The following is a 16,737-nucleotide window of genomic DNA, read 5'->3' as shown; positions in this document are numbered from 1 at the left end:
GATCACACAGTATTTGTCTTTCTGTGACTGGCTTGTTTCACTGAGCATCATGTCTTCAGGTTGCAGCATGTATCACAATGTCCTTCCTTTTTTTTTTAAATTGAATTTATTGGGGTGAGATTGGTTAATAAAATTATATAGCTTCCAGGTACACAATTCTATAATACATCATCTGTATATTGTACTGTGTTCACCACCCCAAGTCATGTCTCCTTCCATCACCATTATCTTTTCTATACCCTCTTCTACCAACACCTTTCCCTGTGGTAATCTCCATACTGCTGTCTGTGTCTATGAGATTTTTTTTATTAATATATTTTATTGATTTTTTTCAGAGAGGAAGGGAGAGGGAAAGAGAGTTAGAAACATTGATGAGAGAGAAACATCGATCAGCTGCCTCCTGCACACCCCGACTTGGGATGTGCCCGCAACCAAGGTACATGCCCTTGACCAAAATCAAACATGGGACTCTTCAGTCCCCAGGCCGATGCTCTATCCTCTGAGCCAAACCGGTTAGGGCTCTCTGAGATTTTTTTTTCTTAGCATAATCCCTTTACTTTTCACCCAGTTCCCAGCCCCCTTCTCTGACAGCTGTCAGTCTGTTGTCTGTATCTATGAGTCTGTTTCTATTTTTTTGTTATTTTATTTTTGTGCATTAGATTCCACATATAAGTGAAATCATAAGTTACTTGTGTTTCTCTAACTGACTAATTTCACTTCACATAGCATAATACTCACCAGGTCCATCCATGCTGTTGCAAAGAGTAAGATTTCCTTCATTTCCTTCCTTTTTACGGCTCAGTAGTATTCCATTGTGTTCATGTACCACAGCTTTTTCAGCCACTCCTCTACTGATGGGCATATATCCTATTGAATCAGTGTTTCAGGTTTCTTCAGATATATTCTCAGAAGTGAAACTGAAGGGTCATAAGTGGCTACACCAATCTGCATTCCCACCAACAGTGCACAAGGGTTCCCTCTTCTCCACTTCCCACCAGCACTGGTTGATTTATTGATGATTGCCATTCTGACAGGTACAAGGTGATACCTCATTGCAGTTTTCCTTTCCATTTCTGTAATGATTAGCGATGCTGAGCATCTCTTTATATGTCTGTGGGTCACCTATGTGTCCCTCTTGGAGAAGTGTCAACTCACGTCCTTTGCTCATTTTTAAATTAGATTGTTTGTTTTGTGTGAGTTTTGTAAGTTCTTTAGAAATTTTAGATATTAACCCTTTATCAGATATATCATTAGTGAACATGTTTTCTCATTCAGTGGGTTGTCTTTTCATTTTGTTGATGGTTTCCTTTGCTGTGTAAAAAAAAAATTAGTTTGATGTAGTCCCATTTGTTTATTATTTTTTGTTGTTTCCTTTGCCTGAGGATATATATCAGAAAAAATATATATTGCTATAAGAAACGTTCAAGATCTTACTGCTTATGTTTTCTTCAAAGATTTTTATGGTTTTAAATCTTACATTTAAGTATTTAATCCATTTTTAGTTTATTATTTTGTGTGGTGTTAGAAGGTGGTCTAATTTCTTTCTTTTCTTCTCTTTTCTTTTCTTTCCTTTTTTTTTTTGCATAGATCTGTCAAATTTCCCCATCATTTATTGAATAGACTATCTTTACTCCATTGTATGTGCTTGTGTCCTTTGTCAAATATTAACCAAAAAGACATTGGTTTATTTGGGGCTTCCTATTCTTTTCCATTGGTCTATATGTCTATTGTTACCCCAGTACCAGGCTGTTTTGATTATTATGGCCTGTAGTTAATTTGATATCATGTAGCGTGATTCCTCCAAGTCTGTTCTTCTTTTTCCAGATTGCTGTGGCTATTCAGGATCTTTTGTGGTTCCATATCAATTTTTGGAATATTTGTTATAGTTCTGTGAAATATGCCATTGGAATCTTGGTAGGGATTGGATTGAGACTGTAGATTCCTTTAGGTAGGATGAACATTTTAATGATGTTAATTCTTTCTATCCATGAACTCATTATGTGCATCAGCTTATTTGTATCTTCATCAATTTATTTATTCAGGGTCTTATAATTTTCTGAGTACAGATCTTTTTTTTTTTTTTTTGAATATAGGTTTTTGAGTCCTGGCTTACAGTTATTCCTAGGTGTTTCGCTTTATTTCATTTTTATAGGAGTGACAATGTCTCTCTTCTTCTTTTTTTAAATCCTCACTTGAGAATATCCTTTTATTTATTTGAGAGAGAGAGAGAGAGAGAGAGAGAGAGAGAGAGGTGTCAATCGGTTGCCTTCCAAACACCCTGACAAGGGATGGAACCCACAGCCTAGGTATGTACCCTGACCAGGAACTGATCCTGTGACCATTAGGCATACAGGATGATGCTCCAGTCAATTGAGACACACACTCAGGGCCTTAGGTGTTTGTTTTGTTTTGTTTTTGAGGCAATTTTAACTGGGATTGCCCTCTGAGTTTCCCTTGAAACAAATAGTTTATTATTGGTGTATAGAACTGCAACTGCTTTCTCAACATTTACCTTGCATCCTCCTACTTTACTGAATTCATTGATCAATTCTAGTAGTTTTTTTGTGGAATCTTTAGGGTTCTTTATATACAGTAAAATGTCATCCACAAATAATGAGTTTTTCTTCCTCCTTTCTGTTTGGGTTGTTTTTTATTTCTTCTTCTTGTCTGATTGCTGTGGCTAGGACTTCCAGTACTATGTTGAATAAGAGTGGTGAAAACAGACATCCCTATATTGTTTCTGATCAGAAGAGAAATGCTTTTATTTTTTCTGGTCGAGAATGATGCTGGCTGTGGGTTTGTTATATTTGGCTTTTGTTATGTTGAGGTATGTTCGCTCTATTCCTACTCTGCTGAGAACTTTTATCATAAACGGGTGTTGGATTTATCAAACGCTTTTTCTGCACCTGTTGACAGGTTCAGATGGTTTTTATCCTTCATTTTGTGTATATGGTGCGTCATGTTTATTGATCTGCAGATATTGTACCAATCTTGCATCTCTGGAATAAAGCCCACTTGATCATAGTGTATGGGTTTTTTAACGTACTGCTGGATTCAGTTTGCTAATATTTTTGATGATTTTAGCATCTATGTTCATCAAGATATTGGCATGAACTTTTTTTTTGAACTTTGTTTTTAATATCTTTATTCTGTTTTGGAATGACAATAAAGCGGACCTTATACATGAGTTTGAGAGTCTTCTCTAGTAATGAATTTCTTGGAATAATTTGAGAAAGTTTGGTAAAATTCACCTGTAATTCTTTCTGGTCCAGCACTTTTGTTTGTTGGGAGTTTTTGTATTACTGCTTCGGTTTCATGAGTTGTAATAGGTCTATTCAGATCTTCTTCTTCCTGATTGAGTTTTGAAAGATTGTATATTTCTAGGAATTCATCCATTTTGTTCAGATTGTCCAATGTGTTGGCATATAGTTGTTTGTAATGTTTTCTTACAATCATTGTATTTCTGTCGAGTCAGTTGTTATTTTTCCTCTTTGATTTCTGATTTTATTAACAGGGTTACTCACTTTTTTTTATGAGTCTGGATAAAAGTTTGTCAATCATGTATTTTTGTTTTTTGATTTTTTTTTCATTGCTGTTAATCACCACCAGAGGATATCGTTTTCCATTTGAATTTTTTAGAGTGAATGGAAGGGAGGAGAGAAAGGAGGAGGAAGTGGAGAAGAGATGAACAGAGAGAGAGAGAGATATATTAATTGGTTTCCTCCCTCCTGTGAGAGAGACTCTTCATTTGGTTCCTGCTTGCACATGCCCAACTAGGGTCAGGGATTGAACCTGCAAGCCAGGTACGTGCCCTTAGCCAGGAACTGAACCCATAACCATTTGGTGTGTGGATGCACTAACCACTGTGAACAACTCTAGCTTCATTGATCTTTTGTATTTTTTTAGACTCTTTTTTATTTCTGCTCTCCTCTTAATTATTTCCCTTGTTCTCATTTTGAGCTGTTTGTTTTTCTCTTTTCTAGTTCCTCTAAGTGTAAAGTTAGATTATTTATCTGAGATTTTTCTTGTTTTTGAGATAGGCCTGTAATGTTTTGAAATTTCCTCCTTAGAACTACTTTTGCTGTGTCCAATAGATTTTGGATCGTTTGGTTCCCATTTTCATTTGTTTCAAGTTATCTTTTGATTTCTTTTTTGATCTAATTTTTAATCCATTCATCAGTTACATGTTATTTAGTCTTTATGTCTTTGTGTACTTTACATTTTCTTCTTTTTTTATCTTATAAATAATAACTTTTATTATGGCAAAATGCATAGAATGTAAGATATACAATTTTAACCACATTTAAATATACAATTCAGCTGTATTAAGTACATTGATGTTGTGGAACGATCACCACTATCCATCTCCGGAATTGTTTGTTTGTTTGTTTTGCTTCTCATTGTTTTTTTCTTCTTTGTTGAATTTATTGGGATGACAAGTTTTAGGTGTGTACAATTCTATAATATATCACTTGTATACCAGTTTTTTTTCTTCTGATTGATTTCTAGTAGTATGTCATTATGGTTAGAGAACATTTATGATATAATTTCAATCTTCTTAAATTTATTGAGACATCTTTTGTGTTCTAACATGTGGTCTATCCTAGAAAATATTCCATGTGCATTTGAAAAGAATGTATATTCTGCTGCTTTGCAGTGAAATGCTCTGCAGATACCAATTAAATCTACCTGATCTAGTATGTCATTTCAGGTCGCTATTTCCTTTTAGATTTTCTGTCTGGCATGTACATATCCATTGATGTCAGTGGGGTATTATGATCCCCTACTATGCCCGTATTGCTGTCAATCTCTCCCTTTACATCCATCAAGATTTTCTTTATATATTTAGGTGCTCCTATGTCGGGGACATAAATGTTTAAAGGGGTATATCCTCTTCTTGGATTGCTCCCTTTATCATTATGTAGGGTCCTTCTTTGTCTCTTAAGACAGTCTTTGTTTTAAGTCTGTTTTGTCACATATAGGTATTGCTACCCCAGTATTTTTTTTTCATTCTCATTTGCATGAAATATATTTTTCCTCCCCTTTACTTTTAGTTTGTATATTCCATTCTGAGGTAGGTCTTGTTTTCTTACCCATTCAGTTACCATGTTTTTTAATTGGAACATGGGAGCCGTTTACATTTAAAGTGATTATTGATAGGTAAGTATATTTTGCCATTCTATTCTTTTAACTCTGTTCCTATTTTTTTCCCTTCTTCTTGATGCTTTAACAATTCTTGAAATGCTGGTTTGGTGATAATGAGCTTCGTTAGCTATTGGTTGTCTGGGAAGCTCTTTATTTCCCTGTCAGTTTTCAATGATAGCCTTGCTAGGCAGAGTAGTTTTAATTGCAGTTCCTTGCTTTCCATCACTTTGAATATTTCGTGCCAATTCCCTCTGGCCTGCAATATTTCTGTTGAGAAATTAGTTGACACTCTTATGGGAGCTCCCTTGTACGTAACTAAGGACCTTTCTCTTTCTGCTTTTAAGATTTTCTCTTTGTTTTGAATCTTTGCCATTTTAATTATGGTGTGTTTTGGTGTGAGCCTTTTTGAGTTCATCTTGTTTGGGACTCTCTGTGCTTCTTGGACTTGTCTTTTTCCTTCACCAGGTTAGGGAAGTTTCTGTCATTATTTATTTCCATAGGGTCTCCATCTGCTGCTCTTTATTTTCTCTTTCTTGTACTTCTTTGATGCAATTCATGTTCTTAGGATTCATGTTGTCCCAAAGATCCCTTAAACAGTCCTCATTTAATTTTTTTTTTCTTTTTGCTGCTCTCATTGTCTTCTGCTCCCCTGTCTGCAAAATCACTGATCTGATCTTCTGCTTCATCCAATTGCCTATTTCTTTTAGTGTATTCTTCATTTCAGACATTGTATCCTTTACTTCTAACTTGTTTTTTATGGCTTATATGTTCATTTTCATGCTTACCATCTCTTTATTTAAGTTCACACTGGTTTCATCCATTCTTAAGTTCCTTTAGAACCCTTATAACCATTTTCTTCTTTAATGCTGTGTCTGTTGTTGCTTGCCTCTACTTCATTTAACTTTTTTTTTTAAGGTGTCTTCTGTGCTTTAATTCGGGGCATGTTTCTTTGTCTACCCATTTTGGCTGTCTCTGTGTGTTTATTTCTATGTATTGCACTATTAGACACCCAATCTTGGCAGTGTGGGCTTATGTAGTAGGTGTTCTGTGAGACCTAGTGGCACTGTCTTCTTTTTTCCAGAGCTGGGTGTTATCGGAATCTCCCTTGTGTGTGTTATGTGGGTCCTCCTGTTGTCGTTGAGTCCACAATGCTATTGGCCTATTCATGGTTGACCTTCAGGCTGACTGACTGTGAGGATCAACCCTGACCTCACATTGTATGAGCTGCTGTTCAGGTGCTGACCACATGGAGCTGAAGTGTTCTCATCCTGTTCTGGTCCTGCCAAGCTCTCTCTTTGCACATGCTGCATATTAAGCTAATTGGATCATGCTCTGATGTCATCTAAAGTTGGCCACTGTGTGTTTGTCCTGGGAGGGATTCTGGTGCCGGCCAATTTCAGATGCTTTCTGTGACTGGCCCTGGACAGTCTCTTTGGAGCTGCAAAGCAATTCACAGTTTGTGGCTGCCTCTGCTGGGTCAGAGTGAGTTCAGGAAGTCCAAGCAGTGCACCAAGGCTGACTTTTACCTGCGATGGGACTGGAAGAAGTTCATCAAAAGTCCCAAAACACCCCTGATATCTGCCTCTGCCTGCCTGCATCTGTCATGTGCCTGTTAAATTCAGTCACTGAAAGAGTCTCTGGAGGTATTCAAGTAGCATGAGGTAACTTCTCAGTGAGTTCTCAGGTAGAGTGAGCGGTGTTCACCAGATTGATACAGGTTCAAACTTGTTGTCTGTGCTGGGTTTGAGGGCACTCAGCAAATGTTCCAAGGTATACCAGGTCTAGCTTCCACCTACTGGGTCTCACACACCTCTGAGAAGGCTACAAAAGACCCAGGCCTGGCTTTCTTTGTAGGAGTAGAACTAAAATGTCAAAACAGGCTACTTCGTAGGGTTTAAGATTTCTGGGATTCATAAGATTTCTGAGATCAGCCATGTGAGCTCAAGTGCTTTGCAGAGGGTCAGTGGGTGGTCCGAGGCCATGGAGCTGCTTCTTGCTGTGGGTGGTTCATGGTCCCCTGGGATGCAGTGGGTGAGTGAGATGGTAGTGATGTCCTGCAGCTCTGATCCCATCACTGTGTCACAAAAAGTTTAGTCCTCTGGTGTGTACCTGATCCTCACAGATGCGTCCCTCCATTTCCATCCTAAGGTAACTGCAGTTCTCTTCAGATGTCTGGCCAGATGCATGTTCACTGGCTGCATGGGCAGCACCATTCCTGCCTTCTTTCCTCAAGCTGGGTGAGCCAGGTTGGCTGGGTGCAGGAAAGGGCAGATAAATGGCCCTTGGGTGGGTTGAAATGCTGTTAGAACCATTAAGCTTTTTTAAAATGTTTTTTTTTTTCTGTGTCTGCACCTTCACTAGAACAAAGCAACCAAAATGATGCTTAGCTCACTCTCATGGAAGCACAGTTCTGCCCTGTACCAGTGCCACATGTCACCAGAACAGTGAAGGGGGCAACTGGAGGAAGAAGACAGGGCATTCCTCTACCAGCAGTGTAATTCCCTCACAGGCATGATGCTGTCTGGAGAGCTGACCCCTGCTGGAGCGCTTAAGGCTTTTAGGCACCAACTGTACTGATCTGATTTATATTTTTTAAAGATCACTCTGATTTGCATTTTTATTTTTATTAAAAATTATTTTACTAATTTATTTTTTTTCAATTAGAGATGACATTCAATATTAGTTTCAAGTGTATATAATAGTGGTTTGACATTAATATAACATATAGAGTGATCCCCTGATAAGTATAGCATGGGGGATCTTTTAAAAGGGTAATAATGAAATTCATGAGGGCTCCACTCTCATAACCTAATCACCCTCAATAGACCCACTTTTTATTTATTTTAATCAAACTTATTTGGGTGACATTCATTAATAAAATTGCATAGGTCAGCTGTGCCATTCTATAATGCGTTTGTATATCGCATTGTGTGCTCACTGCCTTCAAGTCAAGTCTCCTTCCATCACCATTAATCGCCCCTATGCCCTCTTCTTCCTCCCCCCACCCTTCACCGGCCAACCCTATCACCACTCCAAACACACCACCCCTAGCTGCCATCCCACACCCACCAGCACCTCCTGCTACCCACACACCACACCCCCAGTCCTCACCCGCAACCTCCCACCAGCCTGCCCCTACACCCCAATATTACCCCTCACCCCCTGTACCCCTCTTACCCCCTACTCCCACCTGCCACCCCACATCCCACACCCCATATCACACAGCCCCCACCCACCACCCACCAGCCCCCAACCCCCACCCCCTACCACCCACCCTTTACCCCCCACACCCCACCCCCCTTCCCCTGCTTGTGATTTGACATTTGAAATGATATTTGAGATGTGTCCTGAGGGCTCAGGTAGGATTTAGACAGATGAAGAGGGTGAGAATGTGCTTCAGGTACAGACAGTAGCCACAGCCTGGAGGCAGGAGAGATGAACACTGGACAGACCAGAGCATATGCCCCTCAGATGCCTGTGAGTGAGGGGTCAGGACAGGGAAACAGAAGACCCTGCATGGAGGGAAAAGGCAGAGGTGAAAGGGGACCAACCACAGAGTGGTCAGAGCAGGGGAGACAGGGGCCCCTCCATGGGAAGGCAGAGCAGGGGGACAGGGCACCATGAGAGGGGGTGGGCAGTGGGGACAGGAGACCTTGGGAAGGGGCAGGGATGCAGAAGAGTGGATAGGGGACTTTCCACTGAAGCAACAGTACAGGGAAAAGGAAGACCTCTGCCCTAACCAGTTTGGCTCAGTGGATTGAGCTTCAGCCTGTGGACTCACAGGTCCCATGTCAGATTCCAGTCAAGGGCATGTACCTTTGTTGAGGCCACATCTGCAGTAGGGACTGTGCAGGAGGCAGCTGATCAATGTTTCTCTCTCATCGATGTTTCTAACTCTCTATCCCTCTCCCTTCCTTTCTGTAAAAAATCAATAAAATATATTCAAAAAAATCATCATTCTCCCCTTAAAAAAAAAAAAGAAAAGGAAGACCCTTTGCGGCTGTGACAGGGCATGGGGGACAGTAGACCCTTCTTGGTAAGGACAGGGATCATCCATGGAGGGGTCAGTGTCCTCACCTCCTGTCCCTTTTGCCCTGGCCCTCCTGCCCTATCCCATCCATGGATGGCGCCCTGTCCTTACCAAGCAGGGTCCACTGTCCTCCCTGCCCAGACACAGCCACGAAGGGTCTTCTTTTCCCTGCCCTGTTGCTTCAGTGGAGAGTCCCTTATCCACACTGCCCTGTGGGGACAGAGCCGGGAGAGAGGGACCCCTCCATGGAGTGGGGAGAGCAGACCTACTGTGGAGGGACATGGCAGAGGGATAGGGGTCCCCCCTTTGAGGGGGCAAGGAAAGGGTGAAATGGACTGTCCATGGCAGGAGCAAGACATGGAGGACAGGGAACCATCCATGGAGGGGAAAGTGCAGGGGGACAGGACACCCCTGTCATGGTCCCCCTGGCACCCCTTCTCTGCCCCTTCAAATGGGGGTTCTTTGTCCCCTGCCCGTTCTCCATGGATGGTCCCCTGTTTCCTCTACTCTGTTCCCTGCATGGAGGGTCCCTGTGCTCCCTGCACTGCTCCATCCCTGGAGAATCCCTTGTTCACCCTTTCCTGACCCCTCCAAAGGTGGGGTGCCCTACCCCTCTGCTCATTTTCCTCCACAGACAGAGGGGAGGGCACCCTCCATGAAGGGAGCAGGACATTGTTTTTCTTGCCCATCTTCCTCCAAGGAGGGTGCCCTCCCCTCTCTGCCCTGTCCCCACTCCATGGAGGGTGCCTCTTTCCCTGTCCTGTCCCCTAAAAGGGGGTTTCTTTGTACCCCTGCCAATTCCCCTCCATGTAGAATGCCCTGTTCCCCCTGTACTGGCCCTTCCATGGAGAGTTCCCTGTAACTAATCCATGGGAGGTGCTTTCTTCCTCTGCTCTGTCCCTTCCAAGAGGGATCCCTATACCCCTGCTCATTCCCCTCCATGAAGACTCCCCTTTCTCCCTTGCCCGAACTCTCCATGGAGGGTGCTTCCTCCTCTGCCCTGCCCTCAGTGTGGGGGGTCCCTCCTCTGCCCATTTTCCTCCATGGAGGGTGTTCTCTCAACCCTTCCCTTTCCTCTCCATTGAGATGAATAGGTAGTGGTACCAGGAACCTCCCCTTTGATGGGCAGGACAGGGATGAAGGGGGCACCCTACATGAAATGAGGACAGGAGGTCCCACCTTGGAAGGACAGGGCTAGAGGGAAAGGAGACCCTCCATGGCAGTGAGTGGGCAGGGATACAAAGAACCCCTCTTTGCGGAGCCAGGGGAGGGGGAGGGGAAACCCTCCATGGAGTGGAGACAGAACACCCTCAATGGAGAGGACTGGAGGAGGGAAAGATGATCCTCCATGAAGGAGAATGGGCAGGGGAATAGGGATCCCCCCTTTGAGGAGACAGGGCAGTAGAGAAGGGGCGCCCTTCATGGACTGGGGACAGGGGACCCTTAGTGGAGGTACAGGGCAGGGGGCAAAGGGTCCTCTCCATGGAGGGGAATGGTCAGGGGATAGAGATCCCCCTTTGAGGGGCAGGGAAGGGGGGAGAGCACCCTCTATAGAGTGGGGTCAGGGATCACACCATGGAGGGGACAAACAGAGGAGATAGGGGACCCTCCATGATGGTTCCCCTGTCCCCACCCCAAGAAGGGTGCCCCTCCCTCCTGCCCTGTCCCCTCAAAGAGGGATCCCTCTCCCCCTGCACATTCCTCTTTAAGAAGAGTCCCCTTTCCCCAGCCCTGTCCCCTCCATTGAGAATCCCTTGTCCCACTCCATATAGAGGGTGCCCCCTCCATCCTGCCCTTTTCCCTCAAAGGGTGGAATACCTAACCCTCTGCCCACTCCTCTCCAGGGAGAATCGCCTTTCTTCTGCCCTGTCCCCTCCATTGAGATTCCTTTGTCACCACTCCATGGAGGGTGCCTCCTCCCCCTGCTCTGTCTTCTCAAAGGGGGGTTCCTTGTACCCTTGACCATTCACCATTATGGAAGGTCCCCTAACTCCCCTTCTTGTCCCTCCATGGAGGGTCCCCTTTCCCCACTTTATGGAGAATGCTCTCTCCCCATTGCCCTGTCCCTCAAAGGAGGCGTCCCTATCCCCCTGCCCATTCCCCTTCATGGAGGGTCTCTGTGATCCCTACCATGGAAATTCCCTTTTTCTACCTTTCCTGCCTCCTGAAATGAGGGGTGCTCTATGCCCTTTCCCACCCCCCCCAGGCAGAGGGGAGAGGGCAGCCTCCATGGGGGGAGCATGGCATTGCCCTTCTTCCTCCATGGAGGGTCCCCTATCCCCCGTGCTCTGACCCTCAAAGCGAGGCTCCTTGTCCCCCTGCCCTTTCCCCTCCAGGGACGGTCCTCTTCCCCCCGCTCCCATCCCATGCATGGAGGGTCCCCTATAACCCCTCCATGCCTGTTCCCTCAAAGGGAGGTTCTTTGATCGCCTGCCCATGTCCCAGGGGACCCTCCGTGGAGGTACAGGACAAGGAGGAAAGGGGAATCTCCATGGCAGTGAATGAGCAAGGGTACAAGGAACCTCCCTTTGAGGGGCCAGGGAGAGGGAGGGGATACCCTCCATGGAGTGGGGCAGGGGACTAGTCGTGGAGGGTCCCCTGTCTCCCCTCCTTGTCCCCTCCATGGCATGTCCCTTGTTCCCACTCTATGGAGGGTGCTTTCTGCCTGCTCTTTCCCCTCAAAGGAGGGGGGGATACCTATCCCCCTGACCATTCTCCTTCATGGAGGGTCCCCTTCCCTTCTGCCTGGTCTGTCCATGGAGGGTCCTCTGTCCCCACTTCATGGAGGGTGCCCCTTCCCCTCCTTTTCTACCCCCTCAAAGGGGGGATTCCTATCTCCCTGCCCATTCCCCTCCATGGAGGGCCCCTGTGGTCCGTACCATGCTCACTCCATGGAGATTCCCTTGTTCTTCCTTTCCTGGCCCTGACATGAGGTGTGCCCTATGCTCCTGTCCCACACCCCCAGGAAGAGAGGAGAGGGCAGGCTGCATGGATGGAGCATGGCATTGCCCTTCTTGCCCTTCTTCCTCCATGGAGGGTCCCCTGTCCCCTCTGTTGTGACCCCTCAAAGTGAGGTTCCCTGACCTCCTGCTCTTTCCCCTCCAGGGAAGGTCCTCTTTCCCCCCTCCTTGTCCCCTACATGGAGGGTCCCCTGTCCCCCTTCCATGAGTATTGTCCCCCCCCACCTCCATGCCTGTATCCTCAAAGGGAGGTTCTTTGATCCCCTGCCCATGTCCCAGGGGACCTTCCATGGAGGGTCAGGAAAAGGGGGAAACGGGACCATCCATAGTAGTGAATGGGCAAGGGTACAAGGGACCTGGGAGAGGGAGAGGATGCCCTCCATGGAGCGGGGACAGGAGACTAGTCATAGAGGGTTCCCTATACCCCTCCTTGTCCCCTCCATGGCATGTCCCTTGTTCCCACTCTATGGAGGGTGCTCTGCACCTGCTCTTTCCCCTCAAAAGGGGGGTACCTATCCTCCTGACCATTCTCTTTCATGGAGGAACCCCCTTCTCCAGTCTTTTCCCTCCATGGAGGGTCCCCTGTCCCCACTTTATGGAGAGTGCTCTCTCCCCCATGCCCTGCCTCTCAAAGGGGGGTTCCCTATGCCCCTTTCCTTCCCCTCCATGCGGGACCCTGTGGTCCCTACCGTGCTCACTCCATGGAGAATCCCTTGTTATCCATTTCCTGTCCCCTGAAATGAGGGGTGCTTATGCTCCTGCCCGTTCCTCCTGCCCACCCCCAGGAGGGGAGAGGGCAGCCTCCATGGAGGGAGCATGGCATTTCCCTTCTTGCCCTTCTTCCTCCATGGAGCGTCCCCTTGTGCCCCTGTCCTTTCTCCTCCAGGGTTGATCCACTTTCCCACTCCCTGTCCCCTACATGGAGTGTTCTCTATCCCCCTCCATGGGCGGTCCCCACCTCGATGCCTGTCCAATCAAAGGAGGTTTCTTTGTTCCCCTTGCCATGTCCCAGGGGACCCTCCATTGAGGGACAGGACAAGGGGAAAAGGGGACCCTCCATGCCAGTGAATGGGCAAGGGTACAAGGAACCTCCCTTTGAGGGGCTAGGGGAGTATGAGGGGATACCTTCCATGGAGTGGGAACAGATGACCCTCAATGGAGAGTATGAGGAGGTGGGAAAAGCGATGCTCCATGAACGGGAATGGGCAGGGGTACAAGGGACCTTTTCTTGAGGGGCTGGGGGAGGAAGTGGGGGACACCCTGCATGGAGTGGGAACAGAGGACCCTCAATGGAAAGTATGGGGAGGGGGGAAAGGAGATTTCCCCATGGAAGGTCCCCTGTCCTCAGTCCATGGAAGGTGCCCCCACCCCAATACCTGTCCCCTCATAGGGGGTTCCTTGCACCCTTGACCATGTCCCATGGGACCCTCATGGAGAGATAGGACAGGGGGTAAAGAGAACCCTCCAGGATAGTGAGTGGGCAAGAGTACAAGGAACCCCCCTTTGAGGGGGAGGGGATACCCTCCATGGACTGGGGACAGGGGACTCTCAGTGGAGTGAATGGGGAGAGGGAAGTGGATCCTCCTTGGAGGAGAATGGTCAGGGGAATAGGGATCCCGCCTTTGAGGAGACAGGGCAGGAGGGAGGGGGCACCCTTCATGGAGTGGGGACCAGAGACTCTGCATGGGGGGACAGGGCAGGAGGCAAAGGGTCCTCTCCATGGAGGGGATGGTTAGAGGGATAGGGATCCTCCCTTTGAGGGGCAGGGCAGGGGGAGAGCACTCTCCTTAGAGCAGGGATTTGGGACGTGCCATGGAGGGGACAAGAAGAGGAGGTCGGGGACCCTCCATGATGGGTCCCGTGTCCCCATTCCATGGAGAGTGCTCCTTCCCTCCTGCCCTCTTCCCTCAAAGGGAAGATGCCCCTCCCCTTGACCATACCCCTTCACGGAGGGTCCCTGTCACCCTGTCCTGTCCCTTCATGGAGCATCCCCTGCCCTCCCTCCATGGAGGGTCCCCTCTCCTCCCTGCCCTGCCCTGCCCCCTCCGTGGAGGGTCCATGGAGGAGAGGGGACTCTCCATGGAGGGGGCAGGGGAGGGAGGAGAGGGGACCCTCCATGGAGGGGGAAGGGCAGGGAGGAGAGGGGACTCTCCATGGAGGGGGCAGGGGAGGGAGGAGAGGGGACTCTCCATGGAGGGGGCAGGGCAGGGTATGAGTCCCCTCTCCTCCCTGCACTGCCCTGTCCCCTCCATGGAGAGTCCCCTCTCCTCCCTGCCCTGCCCCCTCCATGGAGGATCCCTTTTCCCCCTACCCTGCCCCCTCCATGGAGGGCTCCCTGCCCCCCCTTCCCTGACCCTCCATGGAGAGTCCCCTCCCGCCTCTCCCCTGCACCCTCCATGCAGGGTCTTCTGTTTCCCTGCCCTGTCCCATCACTCACAGGCTCTGAGAGGCATGTGCTCTGGTCCCCAGTGTTCATCTGTCCTGCTCCAGGCCGTGTCCACTGTCTGCACCTGAAGCACATCTCACCGTCTTCATCTGCCCAAATCCTGCCTGGCTCTCAGCACACATGTCAAATATCATTTCAAATGTCAAATCACCGAGTGATCTTTAAAAAATATAAATCAGATCCCCCTATTCTGGTGCCTAAAAGCCTTCCTGCTGTGACAGCATTTCCAACCCACCCTTTATCTGCCCACCCGCCCTCTCCTGCCCGCCCTCTCCTGCCTGTCCTCTCCTGCCTGCCCTCTCCTGCACCAGCCTGGCTCTCCCTGCCCTGGAGGTACTTGCTTTCCCTTTGGTGGTGGCTTCCTGAGTTCTCCTTGTGGCGAGCTCTGTCTCAACAGCCAAATCTGAGTTAAATATGACAAGATCTTGGGGAGCCCTTCCCTGAGTCTCTTGGGGCCTCACACTGAAGGGGTCTCAACCCAGGCGTGTGGGGTATAAGCTGGCAACAGGTCACAGAGCTGACAGGTCACAATGGTGAGACAGGTCATAGTGGTAACCTGGCAACCACTTGAGGTCAGCCAGGGGGGCCAATGTAACCAGGGGTTCTTGTGTGGCTGTTTTAAGTCACTGACTGAACATTTATTTAGCACCAACAAACCCCAGACCCTCTACAGAATGTACAGAAGGTGCAGCTCGCCCTCCATGGATGATACCTTCTCCCCTGCCCTGTCCCCTCCTAGCTCTTGGCCCTCAGTAACCATGTGCTCTTGAAAGTGGGATGTGGGTGAGAGGGTGGGTCACAGATGCCGTGGGAGGGGCTCAGTCTGAGTTGCTGGCTGCAGGAAGTTGAGGCTGGAGGAAGGGACCAGGAGCCAAGGTTTTCTGGAGGCCTGGAACTGGGAGTGGCTCTGGCAGGGACAGCAGGAAACTGCTCTGTAAGGAGAGGGCTCTTCTAGTTCCCCAGGAGCCAGGAGCAGGGTCTCTGACCTACCAGGAAGGAGCTCAGCTGGATGCACCTGCCTCAGGCTTCTGACCCACAGCCCCTGGGATCACACACTTTGTGGTGAGGGCCACTCTGTTTGAGTCATTTGTTAGGGCAGCAATAGGAAACCATGTAGTCCCTGTCACCCCCTCTTCATATAACCAAGCCTGTGTTCTCCATGGCTTTGGGTATCTTCTGAAATAAAGTGTGGTTCTTGTTCTCCTGTCTGTCTCCCAGCCCCTCTCAGCTCCTGAAAGGTAAACTGTGAAGGCCCTGCCCCCAAAGACCCAGGTCCAGGGAGGGACATGGAGGGGCACACATGTGTTCAATGAGTTCGGGAGTGAAGGGCTCTTTTCAGATTTTATAAAATGTTATTTTTGTAATAAACATGATTGATTCACATAATGTTGTGGGTTGGTTCAGCAAGATACACCACCGATCAGAATTTAAATTTAGGAACCTTTATTAAGCTGGCCAGCTGTCTGCAGGCCCAGCACTCCGCCAAAGCATAGGCTGAACTGCAGCAATGACTGCAAGAATTACAGCCTATTTATTTGCAAAAACTACAAAGTTACAAAGCCTTGTTTACGCAATTTGTTCCCGACACAGTATGGCATTATATCCTTCCTATCTATGTTTTCCGGGAACAGAGAGCACAGTATATTGAGGAGGGACCATGAGACCATATCTCAAGGCATGACCTGATGTCAGTACCTTCCTGTCTGTCCAGGAACAGACAGTACAGCGCGCCCCGATATGCAGCCCAGTACATCCCCTCCTTCCGCCTCTGTCCCATCAGCCTCTGCACCTCTGAACTCTGTCCCATCAGCCTCTACCTCTCCCTCCTCTGTCGCAACAGCCTCTGTCCCCTCCCTCCTCTTTCCCCTCCCTCCTCTGTCCCCTCTCTCCTCTGCTACCACCCTCCTCTGTCCCATCAGCCTCTGTGACCTCGCTCCTCGGTCCCATCAGCCTCAGTCCCATCAGCCTCTGCCCCTCTAACATCTATCCCATCAGTCTCTATCCATTCCCTCCTGTGTCCCATCAGCCTCTGCCCCTCCCTCCTCTGTCCACTCCCTCCTTTGTTTCCTCAATCCTCTGTCTCATCAGCCTCTGTTACCACGCTTCTCTGTCCCATCAGCCTCTGTCCCCTCTCACCTCTGTCCCATCTGCCTCTG

At 47.9% G+C, this 16,737-nt stretch overlaps 1 non-coding gene across 1 annotated transcript; it reads right to left on the bottom strand.

The window, feature by feature from the left end:
* Window positions 1–7,486: 7,486 nt before the first annotated feature.
* LOC132214074 (small nucleolar RNA SNORA74) lies at window positions 7,487–7,689 on the bottom strand. Its single transcript, XR_009448171.1, has one exon. It is a non-coding gene; the product is annotated as a small nucleolar RNA SNORA74 (small nucleolar RNA).
* Between the last annotated feature and the right edge of the window lie 9,048 nt (window positions 7,690–16,737).

Source organism: Myotis daubentonii, chromosome 12 (assembly GCF_963259705.1).
Source record: "Myotis daubentonii chromosome 12, mMyoDau2.1, whole genome shotgun sequence".
Lineage (NCBI taxonomy): Eukaryota > Metazoa > Chordata > Mammalia > Chiroptera > Vespertilionidae > Myotis > Myotis daubentonii.
This window is presented reverse-complemented; position numbering and strand designations above follow the sequence as displayed.